The sequence below is a fragment of the Chinchilla lanigera genome, unplaced genomic scaffold, assembly GCF_000276665.1.
Source record: "Chinchilla lanigera isolate Chin_1 unplaced genomic scaffold, ChiLan1.0 scaffold00145, whole genome shotgun sequence".
Lineage (NCBI taxonomy): Eukaryota > Metazoa > Chordata > Mammalia > Rodentia > Chinchillidae > Chinchilla > Chinchilla lanigera.
Window position 1 is genome coordinate 2,922,001 of NW_004955546.1, and position 5,818 is coordinate 2,927,818.

A 5,818-nucleotide genomic window follows, 5' to 3' on the forward strand; every position below is an offset into this window, starting at 1 on the left:
AGATGTCTGTCATGTTTACTTCAGACAGGTTCAAGAATTGTTTATATAATTGGCCTTAAATGAGGAGAGAATGAAGAGACTAGACCCATCTCTGGAAATATCATTACCCCATTCCCTGGAAGCTACTACCTGGAGCACTAAATTTGACCAGATCTGTTTTGGGAACTCATTATGAACAAGGAAGTCTCCCAGGTGTGAAGTTTTTCAACATGAGTGGCCTCGGGGACAGTTCATCTGATCCTGCAGTTCAGACTCACATAAGAAAAAAGGATCGCCATGTAACATACTGGCATCAAGCACTGAAAAGAGGTGCAGGGAACAAGAAAATAAATACTTAGAAGACCTAGCTGAGTTACTGTCTACCAACATCAATGACACTGACAGCCTGAGTGTAAAACCAGACAAATGCAAGCTTTTGAAGAAAACAGTAGATCAGATACAGCTAATGAAGAGAATGGAACAAGAGAAATCAACAACTGATGATGATGTACAGCAGTCAGATATCTCATCAAGTAGTCAAGGAGTGATAGAAAAAGAACCCTTGGGACCTCTTCTTTTGGAGGCTTTGGATGGGTTTTTCTTTGTTGTGAACCGTGAAGGGAGAATTGTATTTGTGTCAGAGAATGTGACCAGCTACTTGGGTTACAATCAGGAGAAACTGATGAATACCAGCATCTACAGCACACTGCACGTGGGGGATCACGCAGAATTTGTCAAGATCTGCTACCAAAATCACTTGTAAATGGAGTTTCTTGGCCTCAAGAGGCAACATGCTGAAATAGCAGTACTTTTAACTGCAGAATGCTAATTTACCCTCCAGATGAGCCAGGTACCGAGAACCAAGAAGCTTGTCAGTGATATGAAGTAATGCAGTGTTTCACTGTGTCACAGCCAAAATCAATTCAAGAAGATGGAGAAGGTTTCCAGTCATGTTTTATTTGTATTGCATGACAATTACCTCAGTCTCCAGCAATTACAGGCATAGAATCCTTTATGACCAAGCAAGATACTACAGGTAAAATCATCTCTATCGGTACCAGTTCCCTGAGAGCTGCTGGCAGAACTGGCTGGGAAGATTTAGTGAGGAAGTGCATTTATGCTTTTTTCCAGCCTCAGGATAAAGAACCATCTTATGCTAGACAACTGTTTCAAGAAGTGATGACACATGGCGCTGCCTCCAGCCCATCCTAGAGATTCACATTGAATGATGGGACAATGCTTAGTGCCCACACCAAGTGTAAGCTTTGTTATCCTCAAAGTCCAAACATGCAGCCTTTCATCATGGGAGATCATATCATCGACAGGGAACACAGTGGGCTTTCTCCCAAAGATGACACTAATTCTGGAATGTCAAATCCCTGAGTAAACCCTTCAGTCAATCCAAGTATCTCTCCAGCTCATGATGTGGCCCGTCCATCCACATTGCCACCATCCAACAGCAACATGGTATTCACCAGAGCAAACCACCAACAGAGCTCAGATCATAGCAGCAGCAGTCATACTAATTCTAGCAACAACCAAGGGAGTTTTGGATGCTCACCTGGAAATCAGATTGTAGCCAATGTTGTCTTGAACTAAGGACAGGCCAGTTCCCAGAGCAGCAGTCCATCTTTAAGCCTCAGCAATTCTGCTATGGAAGGTACAGGAATTTCCCTAATGCAGTTCATGTCTCCAAGGAGACAGGTTACTTCTGGCTTGGCAGCAAGAGCCAGGATGCTGAACAATTCATTTCCTCCAAGTATTCCAACTTTAAACTCCCCACTTGGCATGACAAGTGGTACCTGTAATAGCAGTAACCAATCTTACTCAAATATCCCAGTAACGTATTTACAGGGCATAAGTGAAGGACCCAGTAACTCTGTTGGCTTTTCTGCCAGTCCTCCAGTGCTCAGGCAGATGAGCTCACAGAATTCACCCAGTAGATTAAATTTACAACCAGCAAAAGCTGAGTCCAAAGATGACAAGGAGATTGCATCCATTTTAAGTGAAATGATTCAATCTGACAACAGCACTAGTGATGGCAAACCTTTGGATTCAGGGTTTCTGCATAACAATGGCAGTCTCTCAGATAGAGACAGTAAATACGCTCAAACCAGTCACAAGCTAGTGCAGCTTTTGACAACAACTGCAGCACAGCGGTTACGGCATGAAGACATAGACACAAGCTGCAAGGATGTACTGTCTTGCATGGGCACTTCCAACTAAGCCTCTGCTAACTCCTTAGGAGGTACTTGCCCTTCTTCTCATAGCTCACTGACAGAGCAGCACAACATTCTGCACAGGCTCTTACAAGAGGGTAGCCCCTCAGATATCACCAGTCTGTCTGTGGAGCCTGATAAAAAGGACAGTGCAGCTACTTCTGTGCCAGTGACTGGACAGGCCCAAGGGAACCCTAGTATAAAACTAGAACTGGATGCTTCAAAGAAGAAAGAATCAAAAGACCATCAGCTCCTGTGCTACCTTTTAGATAAGGATGAGAAAGACTTAAGAACAACTCCAAACCTGAGCCTGGATGATGTAAAGGTGAAAGTGGAAAAGAAAGAACAGATGGTTCCTTGTAATACAAACCCAACCCCAGTGACCAAATCTGCTCCTGAGGAAATTAAACTGGAGACCCAGAGCCAGTTTACAGCTGACCTTGACCAGTTTGATCAGTTACTGCCCACACTAGAGAAAGCAGCACAGCTGCCAGGCTTATGTGAGACAGACAGGATGGAAGGTGCGGCCACCAGGTTAACCATCAAGTTGGAGATCCTGCCAGCCTCACTTTAGTCCACCACTTCCAGATCCACTTCCAGGCTGGATAGATTGCCTGAGCTAGAATTGGAGGCAGTTGATAACCAGCTTGGACAACCAGGAATAGGTGATCAGATTCCATGGGCAAACAGTGCTGTGACAGCTATAAATCAGACAAAACCAGAAGATCAGTGTACTAGTTCACAATTAGTTGAACTGCTCTGTCCACCAACAACAGTGGAAGGAAGAAATGATGAAAAGGCTCTTCTAGAACAGCTCGTGTCTTTCCTCAGTGGCAAAGATGAAACTGAGCTTGCTGAACTAGACAGAACACTGGGAACTGACAAACTTGTTCAGGGAGGTGGATTAGATGTACTGTCAGAGAGATTCCCACCACAACAAGCAATACCACCTTTCATGATGGAAGAAAGACCCAACCTTTATCCCGAGCCTTACTCTTCTCCCTCTCCTACCACCAGTCTCCCCACCCCTTTTCAAGGCATGGTCAGATAGAAGCCTTCTCTGGGAACAATGCCTGTTCAGGTAATGCCTCCTTGAGGTCCTCTTTCACCTGGCATAGGCATGCAGCTCAAGTAGACTCTCAACAGACCTTCAGCCGCACCTAACCAACTTCGACTTCAGCTATAACAGCGATTACAGGGAAAACAGCAGTTGATACACCAAAATGGGCAAACTCTCTTGAACAAGTTTGCAGCAAATGCTCCAGCTGGTATTAACATGAGATCAGGCATGCAGCAGCAAATCACACCTCAGCCACCCTTGAATGCTCAGATGTTGGCACAGTGTCAGCGGGAGTTGTACAGTCAGCAGCACAGACAGAGGCAGCTAATACAGCAATAAGCCATGCTCATGAGACAGCAAAGCTTTGGGAACAACCTCCCTCCCTCATCTGGACTGCCAGTTCAAATGGTGAACACCCGTCTTCCTCAGGGTGCTCCACAGCAATTCCCCTACCCACCAAACTATGCTACAAATCCAGGAACTCCACTTGCTTCTACCAGCCCATTTTCACAACTGGCAGCAAATCCTGAAGCATCCTTGGCCACCCGTAACAGCATGGTGGGCAGAGGCATGGCAGGAAACATAAGAGGACAGTTTGGCACTGGAATCAGTCCTCAGTGCAGCAGAATGTCTTCCAGTATCCAGGATGAGGAATGGTTCCCCAAAGTGAGGTTGACTTTGCACCATCTCTGAGCCCAGGGAGCTCTATGGTGCCAATGCCAATCCCTCTTCCTCAGTGCTCTCTGCTCCAACAAGCTTTGCCCCCCTCCAGGTACCAGTCACCAGACATGAAGGCCTGGGAGCAAAGAGCAATGGGAAGCAACAATGTGTTCAGTTAAGCTGTCCAGAACCAGCCTACACCCGCACCACCGGGATGTACAACAATATGAGCATCACCATGTCAATGGCAGGTGGAAACACAAATGTTCAGAACATGAACCCAACAATGGGCCAGATGCAGCTGAGCTCTTTGCAGATGCCAGGAATGAACACTGTGTGCCCTGAGCAGATAAATGACCCAGCACTGAGACACACAGGCCTCTACTGCAACCAGCTGTCATCCACTGACCTTCTCAAAACAGAAGCAGATGAAACATAGGACAAGAAGACAGAAAAGTTCTCTGTGGTGACTACAGACCAGAGGAATGCTCTAGTGCAACAGGTTTAGGTATTTTCTGACATCCAGTGTACAGTGAATTTTGTAGGCGGGGACTCTTACCTGAACCAGCCTGGTCCATTGGGATCTCAAAAACCCACACCAGGACCACAGACCCCCCAGGCCCAACAGAAGAGCCTCCTTCAGCAGCTACTGACTGAATAACCACTTTTAAAGGAATGTGAAATTTAAATAATAGACACACAGAGATATACAAATATATTATATATTTTTCTGAGATTTTTGATATCTCAATCTGCAGCCATTCTTCAGTTCTTAGCATTTGGAGGAAAAAACAAAAACAAAAAAAAGTTCACTTTTGTTGGGGGATTCAGATGTATTTTTGTATCTTTCTTTGTAAAGGCCTTGGATCCTGGAAAAAAATGACAAGGCAGAACAGTTGGACAATCTGTTTCTTGAGAGCCAAATTTAATTATTCTTAGTTTTGTAATCAGTTATTGGCTTCTTATCTGGATGAAGGCTTTCAGAGGTGAACCAAAATGACAACTTCTAAGGGGAAGACAAAACTCTGTCTTGCTGGCTTAGTCCTGACCCTGCCCAGGAAGGAGGGCCCTGTGGGGCTTTGTGTCCATCCACCAAAGACTGTCACGTTCCTCGAAACCCAGTAGCCCTCTGGGCCTTAGCCCCAGGAGCTTGTGTGTACAATCAGCCTCTTCAAGCAATTCTGTATCTGTTGGCTTGAAGAGACTACTTTGCTTCCACATATTCCCCCCTTCTCCTTTTTGAAAAGATGAATTTAAACCAAGATGCCTCCAAGAAACAGGAAGAAACGAGTATATTCATAAAGGAATCCAAAAAAAATCAGTTTGGGGGAAAATGCAATAATTTTTGATGAGATGGGTGAAAGACAAGAAGTGATGTCTATCAATTACTGTAGATAAAATTTTCTGATTGAATCTTGAGGGGAGGGAAGGCAGCTTGTTCTTTCTGCTTTTTTGTATTAACAGGTGATGTAGCTAAAGTTATTTAAAATAAAATTAAATTTATGATTCAAGTAGCTTATTTTTCCCTTAATCTTACTGTAAATACATTTGATTTCTTGTAGACATTTATTTTCTTCTGTTTAATTGGATGCTTTTGTTATCACACTTGATTTTTCTAAATTTGTGTGTGAAATTTAACATTGGTTGAATTGCAGTTCCATTTGACTAGTAATATTTCATTATTAGTAACTGTGACACCATGTGTGGATTTACTTTGGGGCTCATGCCAGTTGCACTGTCCACCAGCTGAGCTGCAGTGTGCTGTCCCAGAGTGGCTGTGCTCACCGACCAGAAGTTCATGGGCTGCTTGCACAGAGGGAAATTAGTGCTCAAGGAAAATCTGCTTCTTTTCTTAGACTGACTTTGGGAATTTGAATTTCCATCAGCACAAATATAAGTT

General features: G+C 44.2%; 1 pseudogene; it reads left to right on the forward strand.

The window, feature by feature from the left end:
• The first annotated feature begins 209 nt into the window (after window positions 1-209).
• LOC102021601 lies at window positions 210-4,579 on the forward strand (annotated as a pseudogene).
• The last annotated feature ends 1,239 nt before the right edge of the window (window positions 4,580-5,818 follow it).